Source organism: Pan paniscus, chromosome 3 (genome assembly GCF_029289425.2).
Source record: "Pan paniscus chromosome 3, NHGRI_mPanPan1-v2.0_pri, whole genome shotgun sequence".
NCBI lineage: Eukaryota > Metazoa > Chordata > Mammalia > Primates > Hominidae > Pan > Pan paniscus.
In genome coordinates, this window is record NC_073252.2 from 147,645,242 (window position 1) to 147,662,445 (window position 17,204).

The 17,204-nt window shown below is 35.7% G+C and overlaps 1 protein-coding gene across 28 annotated transcripts in view; it reads right to left on the reverse strand.

Annotated features, from left to right (window-relative positions):
* IQCM (IQ motif containing M) overlaps nucleotides 1-17,204 on the reverse strand; it is a 465,249-nt gene that overhangs the window by 421,705 nt on the left and 26,340 nt on the right. For 5 of the 28 annotated variants that reach the window (XM_055111895.1, XM_055111890.1, XM_055111901.1 and 2 more), the window contains one exon: nucleotides 2,144-2,271. The exons of 22 other annotated variants lie outside the window; for them this stretch is intronic. The gene's annotated coding sequence lies outside the window, so the exon portion shown is untranslated. Of the gene's footprint in view, nucleotides 1-2,143; nucleotides 3,386-17,204 lie in introns of those variants that run through there. One more of the 28 variants, XM_055111885.2, reaches the window with a different exon arrangement.

The window sequence follows — 17,204 nt, forward strand, 5'->3', positions numbered from 1 at the left end:
AAACTGCTGTGTTTTTCAAGTTTTGTTTAATAATGTGTCACTTTATAAACAAAAAAATACATTGTCACAAGAATATAAGAAAGAGAATCAAGATGACTAAAAAAAACTACCACTTTGGAATTTGGGCAGTAGAGAAACTAATTTGTATAAGTAAATGAGGCATAAAGCAAGAAGCATCTTTGAAAATAACATGTTAACATTGGTTAGTAACAGGTCATTTTCTGTGTTGTCGTTCTTTTCAGACATTACTAATTCAAACAGTAATTCAAACAGAAAAGTGTCTAAAATTGAAGTACTTACTTAAACTAACAACTAGATATCACTTTGAGTCTAATATTGTGAACACTTTGTGGAACATGTTTATTAAACACTTTGTGTATAAACACTTTGTGGAACATGTTTATTAAAGGCTAGCAGCTAAGATTTTTTAAAAAACACTTGAAAGCCTGTTGTATAAAGAACTCTTAAAGATCCTGGGAATGCTTATCTGAGGGAAAAAATTTAAGTGGACACAGATTTTGCATCATCTAGTGAAGAAATAGCTAATGGTCAGAGCTAACCACTTAAGAATTACTATCGGCCGGGCGTGGTGGCTCACGCCTCTAATCCCAGCACTTTGGGAGGCCGAGGCGGGTGGATCACGAGGTCAGGAGATCCAGACCATCCTGGCTAACATGGTGAAACCCCATCTCTACTAATAATACAAAAACATTAGCGGGGCATGGTGACGGGCGCCTGTAGTTCCAGCTACTTGGGAGGCTGAGGCAGGAAAATGGCGTGAACCCGGGAGGCAGAGCTTGCAGTGAGCCAAGATGGTGCCACTGCACTCCAGCCTGGGCGACGCAGCAAAACTCCGTCTCAAAAAAAAAAAAGAAAGAATTAATATCCACCAAATAGATCGAATATCACAGTGCAAAAGAGCCCACATGACAACCAGTTTGGAATCTGGTATTGTTTTTAAATACACTCTTCTTAATCTTGTTTTAGAGAAAGGAGCTAGGCATCAGATGGGTATTTAAACTAACTGTTCTGTAATGATCTCTCCAAATCCGGCATAATGTGATGTTAATATTAGTGAGATTTAATCCACATTTCTCACATTTCTTTTTACATCAAACTGTAAGATAAAGCTGATGTTCCATCATTTAACAGCCAGTTAGTGATTCTTCTCAGCCACTTCACTGTTCATTAGCACTCCCACTAGAGGTGGAGGGGGCAGAGAGGAGTTCATTTAAATGAGTTGACTGCTGTGCATGTTAAAAGTTAGAATAATTATTTCATGCAAGTGTTCAATACTACTGGCCAAAGTGGTGAACTGGTATCATGCATATGCTCCCTTAACAATTTATCCTGATTATCTATTTCCCTTTGGTGTTTTTTGTTTGTTAACTAAACCTACAATTGAAGATTTAGAATATAGTTGTCATCTCAGCCCTGAAATGCCAAATCTGTAACAATATTAATATGGTAATGCTGAGCTCATCTAGCCTAACTCATAGTTCTAATTTTATATACCTTATATATTTGTGTATGTACATGGCTGATTCTTCGTGTTTCTCTATCGTGACTTTCAAGGTAAATGTCATTCATACAAGAAAATCGTCTGTTAAAATCTCTAGGCTTCATTATTTTAGATTTCTGGGTAAGCTCTAATCCAAGGTTTATTTACAGAAAATAGACTACATTGACCAGGTAAAAAAAAAAAAAATTTTTGTGTGTGGTAAAAAAACACATAACATAAAATTTACAATTTTAACCTTAAGTGTTAAAGTTCAGTAGTATTAAGTATATTCACGCTGTCCTGAAACAGATATCCAGAAGTTCTTTTTCTTGCAGAACCAAAACTAACTGTAATACATGTCACCTCCTCAATTTGCAAACCTACAGCAGCAACATGCTTGCAATAAAATAAAAACCTCTATTTCCTTTAAAAAAACAATATTCACATGTTCCTCGCGACGTGGCTGCCCCCACATATCCCCACGTGTGTAGAACATCATGGTGCCCTGCATTTGCATATTAAAAGGCTAGGGTGGGAAGGCCAGCTTTTTCCGCAGGCCACGTGAATGACATGCCTGGTCAAACCAATCCCCTGAGCCCTATGCAAATCAGACATGGCCTCCTCCAGCCTCTGCATATATACCTGGCTGGAGTCTGCTGCACTTGGGGACGTCCTCTTCCAGCTTTGGAGGCCCCCTCCCTCTGTCTCTGTACGAGGGAGCTTCTTCCTTCTCTCTTCTCCCTTCCTCTTGCCTATTAAACTCCCCTCTCCTTAAAACCAAAAAAAAAAAAAAAAAAATCAGGCAGATGAAGTAAAATACCTCCAACTGTCTGCCTTTCCCAGGAGGAAAGTATATATAAAAGAGAAGATAGAAAAATATGTTTTAATTTGTTTTTAATTTAGCAAGTTAAGATGTTGTAATAATTAGACATTTATTTTTTTCACCAAGTAATCATTTCCACATTATTGGACAGGTTCATGAGTTTTACTGCTTCATTGTCATCTAATGATCCTGAAAATAAGCCCACATTTTTCTTGAGTTCTTTTTGCCAAAAAAAAAAAAAAATCCAATTTACTTTAGACAATGCAGCAACTTTGCATTATTCCTCCTTTCTTATGAACATTTAAAAACTAAACTACTTTCTTTCATCCTACCCCTAAATTCAAGGTTTCTAGGAGATAGATTTCTTGATTACTCATGTTCTTAAAAATGATTAAATACAAAATCTTCTCTAAAATAAGTGTTGGATTGAATGTTGTTTCTCCAAAAGCAAATGTCTCACGATATGACCCAGAATACTATTTCTCAGCCCAAGACAAAAAAAAAAGTAGTGCCTGAAGTTTTAAGATTTACAAAAGGGAATCCAGTAAATACTTAGCAAAGCATTCATTGCAGTTCACCAGAACTTTAATCTCCTGATTAAGAGACAAAAAATAAAAATAAAAATAGAGCTCTAAAACTACTAAAACCTACTAAATAATCTGAGATAAAACCATCACTTCTAAATTCCCAATCTTATAATGTTCTTTTCTATAGTTCTATTTGTCAACACAGGTCATAAACTCACTTGGTATTGCACAGGGCTTTTAATCAGGTCTTTAAGCAGCTCAGTGATTCTAAGTGCATATTTTCCAATTTATTATAGATACATCTCTTAAATTATACTTTGCTTGCCCAAACTGAAAAACATGGCATATTATATAGCTGCAAGTTCCTCCCACACAACCTATTTAAGTTCTAGTATCAGCCAAGATAATGATGTTCACTAGAAAACACTATCTATAGCAGGTTTAAATAGCTATTTTTAAAAAATATTCCTTAATCCAAGGATTAAGAGTGCCCTAAATGAAAGGTGCTGAGCTACGTGGGGTTGGTAACACAAAGGTGGAGAGCTATCCCTGTCCTCAGTCAGTTTTCAATCTACCCAGGATGACATGTATAAGAAAGATAATAACTGTATTTTAGATGACAAAATTTATCATTCACTCTAGGACACTTTTGAGACTAGGAGAGGTGCTCTTACAAATTAAGCCAGAATTTGAGAGGATCTTTTGAACACAAGAGTTTAAGGCTACAAGGAACTTTGATCATGCCACTACACTTCAGCTTGGGGACACAGCAAGGCTGTGTCTCTAAAAAATTTAATTTAATTTAAATTTAGAAAGCAAAAGAAATCAAGCAAGGATAACAGACATAAATGTCCAAGGAAAATTCGAACATATAATCACCCTAACTATGGCATACAATGCTTTGTAGTTTACTAAGTTGTTTCAAAAATCTATTTTCTTTCTGAAAACAAAGATATGAGATCAATAACACAATACTATCCCCACTTTTAGATGGGAAAACCGAGGCTCAGAGAAGCTAAAGGACTAATCTAAGGTCACATAGCTAATAAATATTAGGTTCAATGCTTGAACTTAGGTTTTCTAATTTCAAATCTAATATCTTTCCACTATAACACATTGCTGCATCAATAATTGTAACCACAAGATACACAGCTAAATTCTATAATCACAACTTGAAAGAAACATGGTTCTTCTGATTATAACATCCATATAAAGATATAGGGAGAAAACATTTACCAATTTGAAAGTATTACTATTTTGATGGTAAAATGTATTTGTGGATGAATAAGGGCAGATTAATAAAATGAAACATTTTATATGATGTAAAGATTACTTACAAAAAATAGTTAAAACAATTTTAAAATGTAAAGAGGGATGTCCTCCTCATCATTATTATTCAAATTGTCTTTTAAGTTGTAACAAATGAAGAATGGCTAAGAAGACATAAAAACATCTTTTTTGCTAATAAGATTATATACATAGAACATTCAAGAGTCTATAATAAAATAATAATAAAAAATCACTAAAAAATTTTAAAATTGATAAGATGCTAGATTTAAGATATTTTTTTAAATCAGAAATTTTTCTAATTTCTGTCGATAAGGTCCTCATCCTATCAGTTCCAGGCACCTCCAGACCGCTTCTCATTCTGTATAGATCTCTGCTCCAGTTGTATAAGGTTTTTATGTTCTTGAACAGAGTATATAACATCCCACCTCTAAAGTACCTGGTTTGGAAAATTTCTCCAAATTCCAAAGCTACTATTAGAGCAATAATTTCTCTTCTACCTATGACCACTAAGATTTACTAAAATCTTTCCTTTCAGGACGAAGAGACTGTCTGAAATTCTGCACCTCATCTTTGACCACTGGCAGCAAATTTATGGCCAAATAAAAATTGCCAATTTGTCTCTGCTTCTACTCTTCAAGAATGTATAAATATTGACATTCACTCTCAGAGCATTCAATGCAGACAAGGGAAAAAAATGTCCATGATAAAAAGGATGTGTATGTGTTTTTAGAACACCGTCTGGTTCATAACTGCCTTTCTAACAGCCTGGTACAGCCCATTTTATATGCCTGTTTTTCAGCTTTTATAATGGATTTCTAAAAAGATAGCAAACTCTGAGAAACAAGTTTATTTATCAATGAGATTTATATGTCACCCTTTGAAAAACTGCTGGTAACATTAAAATAATTTTCATTTCATTGTTGTGTTGAGATTTATTCCCTGACACCTTTCATCTATTTTGCCTATAACAGGCATACGTGACCAAAAGCATGGTACTCCTCAAGAATATAGAAATAAAGGAAATACCAACTTCTGCTTCTGAGAAAACAGAGTAGATGTAATTTTCCCTTTTCTTTCCCCGAAGTACAACTAAAAACTCTGGGCATTATATAAAATAAGCATTGGAAGACTCTGAAAGTAAAGAGGAGGCGGCACGCTAGCTAGGGACCTCAGTACCCAAGGATTGACGCAGTGGTGCGTTCCCTAACTTTTCTTTTCATTTCATATATCTCAGACTTGGAAGTAAAGAAGTCAGCAATCCAAGAATACCAACAGATGCAGACCAAAAACAAACAAACAAAAGGCCCAAACCAAACCAAAGCCTATTCTCTCTACCTTGAAGAACAGGAAAATCTCCAAACCCATGGAAACTAAACAATGTACTTCTAGGTAATCTATGGGTCAGAAAGAAAGTCTCAAGGGAAATTTTTAAAAACACAGTTAAATTAAAATGAATTGGCCAGGCACAGTGGCTCACGCCTGTAATCCCAGCACTTTGGGAGGCCAAGGCGGGTGGATCACGAGGTCAGGAGATCCAGACCATCCTGGCTAACACGGTGAAACCCCTCTCTACTAAAAATACAAAAAATTAGCCGGGCGTGGTCGCAGGCGCCTGTAGTCCCAGCTACTCAGGAGGCTGAGGCAGGAGAATGGCGTGAACCTGGGAGGCGGAGGTTGCAGTGAGTGGAGATGGCGCCACTGCACTCCAGCCTGGAAGACAGAGCAAGGCTCTGTCTCAAAAAAAAAAGAAAAGAAAAAAGAAAAATTAATATACAACATATCAAAATTTGGGCAACAAAGCTAAAGCAGTAGTAAGAGGGAAATTTATAGCACTGAATGCTTACATTAGAAAAGAGGAAAAGTTTAAATCAACAATTTGAGTTTTCACCTTCAAGAACTTAGAAAAAGAGCAATAAAAATAAGAGCAAAAACCCAATTATTTGAGAAGATTAATACAATTGAGAAATCCCTAGTAAGACTGACAAAGGATAAAAAGAGAGAAGACAAAAATTACTAATATTAGAAATGAAATGGGTATTACTACAGATTTGCAGTCATCAAAAAAATAAGGAAATATTAAAAACAGCTCTATATACACAAATATGAAAACAAATGAAATAGACAAATTCCTCAAAAAGTATAAATTGTCATAATTAACCCAATAAGAAACAGATATTTTTGAATAGCCTTATAATTATTAGATAAATAAAGCTGATAATTTTAACACTCTCGAAAAAGAAATTGCCAGACCTAGATGGTTTCACTATAAATACTACCACATTATTAAAGAAGAATGAACACAAATTCTATACAATCTCTTCTAGAATACTGAACAAGAGAAATACTTCCAAGTTCATTTTACTAATCCAGTAAAACCAGACAGGGATAATACCAAACAAACAATTAAAGGACTCATATTCATCATGAATATACACAAAAATTCTTAACAAAATAGAAGGAAATAAAATTCAGCAAATATTTTAAAAATTACACACCATGATCAAGTAGAGTTTATTCCAGTGATTCAATGCTGGCTTCATATTCAAAAACCCAGCAATGTAATCCACTCTACTAACAGGTTTAAAACAATTCCTATACAAATCCTATCAAGATTTCTTACAGATACAGACAAGATTATTCTAAAATTCATATGAAAGTCAAGGAACTAGAATAGCTAAAGTATTTTGAAAAAGATGAATAAAGTGGGAAGAATTAAAGTATATCCAATTTCAAGATTTACTCTATAGCTACAGTGACTAAGGCTGTGTTGTATTGGCATAGACAAATAGGTCAATAAAACAGAGTAGAGCACCCAGAAATTGTCAAAACACCAATATGCTGGGTTTTGACAAAGAAGCAAAATTCAATGAAAGTAAGCCTTTTCAATAAATGATACTAGAACAAATGGATATCTGTAGACCAAAAAGTGAACATCAACCTAAACCTTATACAAAAAATTCAAAATGAATAATGGACTAAATATAAAATGTAAGAATAGGTTTGGAGAGTCAAAACTGAAAAATAAATCAGATAGAACCAGTATTAAATGAGCAGGCAGCTATTCATTCCCTAAGAGAAGGCAATTGGTAAAAGGTTCTGGTACAGAGTCTCCAAATATGCATTTGATTTTTGAATATCCCATAAATATGTTTTGACAACTTTATGCCAACTTTCAAACCCTGAATTGGCACTGGCTACCAGGCAACAAATCAGTTGCTGTAAGGTCACTATCCTTATACTACGCTGTTTGTGCAACTAATTAAATTTTTATTGCATTTTGCCTCATTACTTCACAAAATTGGTGAAACACTGAAAAATCCAAATCCAATGGCTGTCACTAGTGACAGGGAGTATGTCATATCAATCCAAATGGATTTGAAGGAAAGATGCAAATTATTGAATGTATCCAAAATAGCAAATTCTTAGCTTCAGTGAGATATTTGTTCGATTTAAGCCATCAAGTCTATGTCAATTAGAAAAGGACACAATTAAATATTACAGCATAAACATTAGAAACATATTGTTGAAGACAGTCCCTACAAGTGAGGAGTAATTAGAAATGTTATAATTATTTTTAGTTCTATGGAAAAGGAACTCATGTTAGAACAAATAAATACTGTCCAACTTTTGCACATTTGACCCTGGAACACATAGAGGGATGATCTCTTTGTTGACACGTCTTGATGGATTAGCCTGAAAACAAAAGTTCACAGTAGGGAACAAAATGATTCTTCAATAATTCTCTGCATGAAGATTTCAAAACCCAGGTAAAAAATACACTAGCCAAAAGTGACTACCAACCAAGACAGAGAGTCTCATCATCCAAGACATCATCAGAAACCCAACATGAACAATGAGGAAATCCTTAGCCTTAATGAAGTAACTTTAAAATATGTAAGTTATATATATATATATATATATATATATAAAACATATTTTTTTCCACAGAAGAAAACCCTTAAATAGAGCTACCCTGAAACTTACTGGTAAAAGTAAACAAGAAAGGCTTATTGTACTGAAAAGAGATATACGAGAAAGAAAAACAGTTCCTAAATTTCATTTCTTCAGGGCAGGGGTGGAAATGAATTTAAAATACCTTGACAAAGGGAGTAGGGAGCAGGTCTAGAGGTGAAAAATACTCCAAAGAAACATCACCACAACCAGTAAATGGTTGCACATGGGGCTAGATTAAAAAGACAAGTCAAAGAACTAAAAGCCTAAGATAGTGAAGAGACAGATGAATTAAAATGGAATGTATTAAATGCACTGTTCACTTCCCATGTGCCAGGTATCATGCGAAGATGAGTGGTTTAGACATGTTGAGTTTAAGGAAATAATAGGCATTCAAATGGTGAATTTAAGTAATGATGAGAGAAGTCCAGGAAAGACATAAGCCTCTAAGAGTTATTTATATAGATATAATCATTAAATACATAAAAGAAGTACAAAGTGAGAGAGAGAGAAAGGATTGAGAACCTGGATTTTAGAAAACATTCCTATTTCAAGAAAAGAAGAAGCAGAAAGCTAAGGATGATGAAGTTGTAGCTTCAATCTTCACTGCAGGCCCCTGAACTATTGTATACAGTAATTGTCCTTATCCATTGTTTTGCTTTCTGTGGTTTCAGTTACCCATGGTCAACCATGGTCCAAAAATATTAAACAGATAATTCCAGAAATAAATAATTTAGAAGTTTTAAATTGCATGCTGTTTTGAGTAGCATGATGAAATCTCATGCCGTCCCACTCCATCCCACCCAGGATGTGACTCATCCATTTGTCCAGCATATATATGCTATGTTTATGCTACCCACCCTTAGTCATTTAATAGCCATCTCATTTATCAAATCAACTGTCAAGGTATCACAACGCTTGTGTTCAAGTAACCTTTATTTTACTTAATAATGGCCCCAAAGTGCAAGAGTAGTGATGCTGCTATATTGTTATAGTTGTTCTGTCTTATTATTAGTTATTGTTAATCTTTTTCTGTGCCTAACATATGAATTAAACTTAATCATAGGTACATATAGGAAAAAACATGGTATATATAGGATTCAGTACTCTCTGCAGTTTCAGACATCTGCTGGGGGTCTTGGAATGCATCCCCCTCAAAGGGAGACTAGTGAACTGCCAAAACATTATGAATTGACAAAACTGTAAGAATATTCTATGCTTGATACATCGGAAAAGAAGCAGACTAAGGGAATGAGTAGGCAGCCTAGGAAAAGGTCATGAAAAACCTCCAAGAATTTGAGATCTTGGCAAAAGCATAAAAACCTGCTAGGGGAAACACACTGAGTAGGAGAAACAATATGATGTTTAAAGGTATCCATCCACAAAAAGATAATGTATTCTGACTGCGTAAGACAATATTTTTTTTTAATCTCAGAAAAGAGAGAAGAGACCATGTCTCAAATAAGACAATAAACAGCCCTAACACTTATTTGCTCAAGCAACAATAATAATAATAACAATACTTAGCCTTCAAACTGTAGTCCAGAGGGGCAAATAAGTTATAAATTCAGTGGAAAATGATTCAAGAAAAATTTACCCATTCTGCCCATGTTATGCATAAGCAAGATAATAAATATACATCCTACTCTTACTACTACTATTTATATACACATACATGCAAACTGGAAACAATCATTGCACAGATGAATAACTCAGTTATGAGGAAAAAAAGGAAAGAAAAATATAAGGCAAATAAGAAAGATTTTTCCCAAAATATTTTTCACACTAAATATGTAATAAAACAAGAACTCAAAAATAAGATGGTAAGAAAATATAACAACCAACCTGGGAAAGAAAGTGAGACTCTCTCTCTCTACAATTTTTTTTTACTTGCCAGATGTGGTGGCACATGGCTATAGTCCCAGCTATTTGAGAGGCTGAAGTGGGACGATTGCTTGAGCCCAGGCTGCAATGAGCTATGACCATGCCACTGCACTCCAGTCTGGGTGTCAGAGCAAGAGTCTGTCTCAAAGAAAGAAAAAAAAAGGGGGGGTTGGTGTGGGGGGAAATATAATAAGATTCAAAAGAAAAAGGAAGAATCCAGAACTTAAAAAAAAAAAAAACACCACTATCAACCACTGTGAATCTAACATTATTAGGTAACTGATACCTTTAAAAAAGCAAGGAATAGAATAGACTTAGCTAGAAGTCTAATTAGTGATACAGAAGGAAGACAGATTTTATGATAATCATGTGAAACATTTTTCTCACTTGGCTCCTAGGATTCTACTCTCTCATGGTTCTCTTTCACCTTCCACCCTCACTGGACACTCCTTCTCAGTCTTCCTTGCTGTTTCCTCTTCATCTCTCCACCTCTAAACATTAGAGTGTTTCATATATCAGACTTCAGATGGCTTTGATTCTCTATTCCTACTTCTTTGGTGATCTCATCCAGTCTCACTGTTTTAAATTCCATCTTGTCTGATGGTTCTTAAATGTATATCTATAGTACAGAACTCTCCCCTGTACTCCACATTCATCTATCTAACTACTTTCTCCACATCTCCACTTGGCTATCTAACCAGCATTTCCTAACTTAACAAGTCTAAAACTGAATTCTTTTTTCCAACCATCCCACAATAAAACCTATTCTTCATTCAAGTCTTCATCTCAGTAAATGTCAATTCATTTCTTCAATTTTCTTAGGCTAAAAACTTGCACATAATTCTTGAATCTTCTATGTTGCTTGTATATCTCATGTAATTCTTTAGTATTAACAAACGCTCTCAAAATTATATCTAGAATCTGACCACTTCTTATTACCTTCTCCATTACCACCCTATTTCAAACAACCTGATTATTATATTAGCCTCCTAGCTGGGCCACCTGCTTCCGTCTTGACCTCCCTACAGGATATTCTTCATATAGCAACAAGAATAATCATTTAATATCAAAATTCAGATCAAGTCACTGCCAGCACAAAACCCTCTGTAGAGGAAAGACTCTAGGGTGATCCTTGCCCTTTGATATTCATGTCATTATGTAATCTCCTCCCTTTGAGTAGGTAGGAGCTATGACTTGCTTATAACCAATAGAAGATGGCAAGACTAGTATAATGTTATCTCTATAATTACATTATATAAGACTATCTCATCAGACTAGAGAGAGAGGCTCTCATTGTGGGCTTGATGCAGTGAGTGACCATGTAAAGAAGTCCACGTGACAAAGAGCTTCAACAGCATCTAGATACTGCAGGTGGCCTCTAGGACCTGAGGCAGCCTTCAGTTGACAGTCAGCAAACAGTTAGGACCCTCAATCATATAACGGCAAGGAAATAAATTCTTCCAGCAATATGAATGAGCATGGAAGTGGATTCATCCTCAGTCAAGCCTCCAGCTGAGAATGCAGGCTGGCTAGTTCATTGAATGAAGCCTTTTAAGACTTCAAAGCACAAAACAGACTCAAGCCATGCCCAGCGTCCTTACCCATAGAAACTATGAGATAATGTATGTGTTGTTTTAAGCTACTTAATTTGTGATAATGTATTACACAACAATAGAAAATTAATATTTCCTCCAATGGCTTTCCGTCTTACTCAGAGTAAAATCTCAAGTTATTTCCACAATTTGGCCTATATCCAACTCTGACTCATCTTCCATTGTCTATATTTCTCACTTTGCTCTAGCTACAATGGCCTTTATGTTGCTCCTCAAATATGAAAAACTTGCCACTGGCTCAGGGATTTCAAACATTCTGCCTGAATATGTTGTTCCCCCAGATATCCTCCTTAGCTCACAACCCTCGCCTTCTTTAGATCCTTAGTCAAAGATCATTTTGTTGGAGACACCTTCTCTGAAAAAAGTAAATCTTTTTCTTGCTCTTTCTCCCAGGCGGGAGTGCAGTGGCGCCATCTAGGCTCACTGCAAGCTCCGCCTCCCGGGTTCACGCCATTCTCCTGCCTCAGCCTCCCGAGTAGCTGGGACTACAGGCGCCCGCCACGGCGCCTGGCTAATTTTTTGTATTTTTAGTAGAGAGGGGTTTCACCGTGTTAGCCAGGATGGTCTGCATCTCCTGACCTCGTGATCCACCCGCCTCGGCCTCCCAAAATGCTGGGATTACAGTTGTGAGCCACCGCGCCCAGCCTGAATAAAGTAAATCTTATCCCCAACCAATGTGCATTGCGAATGTCTGAATGCTGTATTTTCTCATTAGCACTCACATATCACTGCCTAATATGCATTTATTCATTTATTTATTGTATTTCTCCCTGTACCAGAATGTAAACCGTAAGGAGGTACAGACTTTGTTAACTGTTGTAAACTTATATATGGAAATCATTTGTTAAATAAACAAATGAATAAATGAATAGATAAGTTAATGAACAAATTAACAATCAAAATGAATACACTATGACACTGAAGAAATTAGAGGGAAGTTAACAGATACGAAGAGTAAAGAAAACAATTTAATATAGAGATATGTTTTATGTAACAGATGGAACAGAAAATGCATCCATGGCTATAATAGATGCTAACTTCCTGATTCCTTACGATCTAGGCAGGAAAAATAGTAACTTTTCCACTCATGAGAAATAGGCTGCCTTCATACCTGTTCATAGCAACTGCCAGAAAACAATGGAGCAATGAGTAAAATATTCCAAGAGAGAGTGTGACCTTAGAATTTTATACTCATCAAACTTTTCCTTTGAGACTGAGGCAGCTGACTTTATTAGGCACACAAAGTTATAAGAAATATAATTTTTACACTAGCTTTATGAAAAGTAAAATCCTATGCTAATCAAGAAATGTATAAAATAAGGAACTCAAATAGAAATGTAATTCATGAATAACGGTTGGTAGGCATTCCATCAATTTAAATAATTTATTTAAACAACTATAGTAATTTGTGGGAAAATATAATTTGATTGTTTTAAACTTTGACAAAGAAAAATAATATAACCAACAAAACTGAAGGATGGTACACAAATGGCTGAAAGAAGTATTTCCTTACAATTAACATCAGGGAGAAAATTTATATTATCTCAACTTTAAGCATGAAATTGTTAAAAAATGACCCAAAAAACTTAATTAAACCTTCATAATAATTTTTCTAACCTTAGATCTTTTAGGCTTTTTTGTACACATTTTTTCTGTGGGTGGTCAGATTGTAAATATTTTAGGCTTTGCAGACCACATACAATCTCTGTTGCTTATTATTCTTTGTTTCTTTTACAATCCTTTAAAAATGTAAAAAAAAAAAAAAAAAAAAAAAAATCTTAGCCCTCAAGCTGCACAAAAACAGGCCATAAGCTGAATTTGGCCTGCTTGATGTAGTTTGTTGAGTCCTGGCTTACAATGATGTAACACTGAGCCAAAATTCCATTGTTTCTTCAGTTTCACTCTAGAATCTTTTGATTCTGTTAAATTTAAGTAAAACTAATTGTGGTATTTTGTATTTCTAAATTATATTATAATGTGTAGAACTTCCGTTTCTGGCCAAGATGAAATAAGGGCTAAATTTTCCTTCCATCTGGAACAACTAAATAAATGAACCAAATATAAGAAACATTTCCGGACTTTGGAAATCACACAATGAAGGGTCAGTGATTCCTGAGACATATGACTCACACAAAATTAGCCTTACAATTGCCCCCAGCTTACTGCCTGGAGGGAATTTCTGGCAATGAAGGAAGCCAGGTGGAGCCAGGCAAGCTCCTTGAGTTGAAGGAGACCTGGTAATCTGGAGAGATCAGGAAGCAGAATATCAGAGTGGAGAGATTTTATGGAGAAAGAGGTCCAGAGATGTAAAAATGTACTCTAGAATCTTCAGCTAAATAATGACACATATAAGGAAGGAAACTACCCAAGACCAAGAACAGAACCACCCCAAAGTAGAAGAGGAAATTTAAACAAATTCACAAGAAAAAGAACAAACAAAAACCATCAAAAAGTGGGCAAAGGACATCAACAGACACTTCTCAAAAGAAGACATTTATGCAGCCAACAAACATATGAAAAAAGCCCAACATCACTGATCATCAGAGAAATGCAAATTAAAACCACAGTGAAATACCATCTCACACCAGTCAGAATGGTGATTATTAAAAAGTCAGGAAACAATAGATGCTGGCGAGGCTGTGGAGAAATAAGAATGCTTTTACACTGTTGGTGGGAATGTAAATTAGTTCACCCATTGGAAGACAGTATGGTGATTCCTCCAGGGTCTAGAACCAGAAATACCATTTGACCCAGCAATCCCATTACTGGGTATATACCCAAAAGAATATAAATCATTCTACTATAAAGACACATGCACACATATGTTTATCACAGCACTACTTACAACAGCAAAGACATGGAACCAACCCAAATGCCCATCAATGGTAGACTGGATAAAGAAAATGTAGTACATATACACCATGGAATACTAGGCAGCCATAAAAAGGAATGATATCATGTCCTTTGCAGGGACATGGATGAAGCTGGAAGCCATCATCCTCAGCAAACTAACACAGGAACGGAAAACCAAACACCGCATATTCTCACTCAAAAGTGGGAGTTGAACATTGAGAACATATGGACATAGAGAGAGGAACACATACTAGGGCCTGTTGGGGGATGGGGGTGGGAACTTAGAGGACAGGTCAATAGGTGCAGCAAACCACCACAGCATATGTATACCTATGTAACAAACCTGCACATTCTGCACATGTATCCTGGGTTTGTTTTTTTTTTTTAGAAGAAATACAGGAATAAATAAAATAAAATAAAATAAATCATTTTTCATAGAAATGGAAAAAATCCTAAAACTTATATAGAAACAAAAAATATCCTAAATATCCAAGCTGGAGGCATCACACTACCTGACTTCAAAATACATTACCAAGCTACAGTAACCAAAAGAGCATTGTATGTGTATAAAAGCAGACACATAGACCAATGGAACAGGATAGAGAACCTGAAAATAAATCCATGTATTTCCAGCTAACTGATTTTTTTTACAAAGATGCCAAGAACATCCACTGGGGAAAGAACATCCTCCTCAATAAATGATGCTATGAAAATTGGATATCCATATGCAGAAGAATGAATCTGGACTCTATTTCTCACCATATACAAAAATCAACCGAAGCTAGATTAAAGACTTAAACATAAGACCTGAAACTATAAAACTAGAAAAAAAACAGGGAAAACACCTCAAAACATTGGTGTAGACAATGATTTTATGGCTAATACCTCAAAAACACAGGCAACAAAATAAAAAATAGACAAATGGGACTATATTAAAGTAAAAAGCTTCTGCACAGCAAAGGAAGCAATCAACAAAGAGACAACTAGCTGAATGGAAGAAAATATTTGCACACTATTTGTCTGACAAAATAATATTCAGAATATATAAGAAGCTCAAACACCTCACAGGAAAAAAACAAATAATCTCATTAAAAAGTTGGCAAAGGACGTGAATAGACATTTTTCAAAAGAACACATACAGGCCAGGCGCAGTGGCTCATGCCTGTAATTCCAACACTTTGGGAGGCCAAGGCGGGCAGATCACCTGAGGTCAGGAGTTCGAGACCAGCCTGGCCAACATGGCGAAACTCTGTCTCTACTAAAAATACAAAAATTAGCTGGGCATGGTGGCACAAGTCTGTAATCCCAGCTACTTGGAAGGCTAAGGCAGGAGGATCGCTTGAACCCAGGAGGCGGAGGTTGCAGTGAGCTGAGATTGCACCACTGGACTCCAGCCTGGGCGACAGAGCAAGACTCCATCTCAAAAAACAAAAAACAAAAACAACAAAAACATACAAATGACCAGAAGGTATGTGAGAAAATGCTCAAAATTATTAATCATCAGGGAAACATAAATCAAAACCACAACTGAATATCGTCTTACCCTAGTTAGAACGGCTACTGCATAAAAAGACACAAAATAACAGATGCTGGTGAGGGTGTGGAGAAAATGGAACTTTTATACACTGTTGGTGGGAATGTAAATGAGTACAGTCACTATGGAAAACAGTATGGAGATTGCTCAAAAAATTAAAAATAGAACTATCATACAATCCAGAAGTCCCATTACTCAATATTTATCCAAAGGAAATGAAGTAAGTATATCAAAGAAATACATGCATCCCCATGTTTATTGCAGCACTATTCACAATAACTAAGACAAAGAATCAACCTAAGTGTCCATCAGTGGATGAATGGATAAATAAAATGTGGTATATATACACAGCAGAATACTATTCACCTTAGAAAATAATAAAAGCCTGTCATTTGTAGCAACATAGATGGAACTGGAGGTCATTATGTTAAGTGAAATAAGTCAGGCACAGAAAGGCAAGTATCACATGTTCTCACTCCTATGTGGGAGCTAAATAAGTAAGTCTCATGGAGGTAGAGAGTAGAATGATGGATGGCAGAGGCTGGGAAGAATGTGCAGGTGGTAGAGGAGATGAAGAGAGGCTGGTTAATGGGTACAAACATGCAGCTAGATAGAAAGGGTAAGGTTTATTGTTCAACAGCAAAGTAGGGTGACTATAGTTAACAACAATGTATGGTATATTTCAAAATAGCTAGAAGAGAGGGCTTAAAATGTTCCCAACACATGGAAATGATACATACTCAGAGTGATGGATACCCTAAATACTCTGACTTGACCATTAGGTATTCTATGCACGCAACAAAATATCACATGGACCCCATAAATATTTAAAATATTATATATCAAAAAGACAGTGAAATAGCACAGTTCAGTAATTATAAATTCTATTCTGAGATAACCCAAGGATCAGGCCACACAGCAAGAAAAACCATACTGCCATTTGTACCCCCAATTCCTTCCAGTATCAATTTAATAAAGTATAGGGACTTGAGGTAAGTAATGCAGTCATTCCATTTTAATGGTCTTTAGCTTTTAAATTTATCATCTCAATATTAACATCCAGACAAATATTATGAATACATACACCTTAAGAGCCAGGTGCAGTGGCTCATGTCTGTAATCCAAGCACTTTGGAAGGCCAAGGTGGGTGTATCACTTGAGCTCAAGAGTTCAAGACCAGCTGAGCATGGTGTTGCACGCCTGTGGTCCCAGATACTCAGGAGGCTAA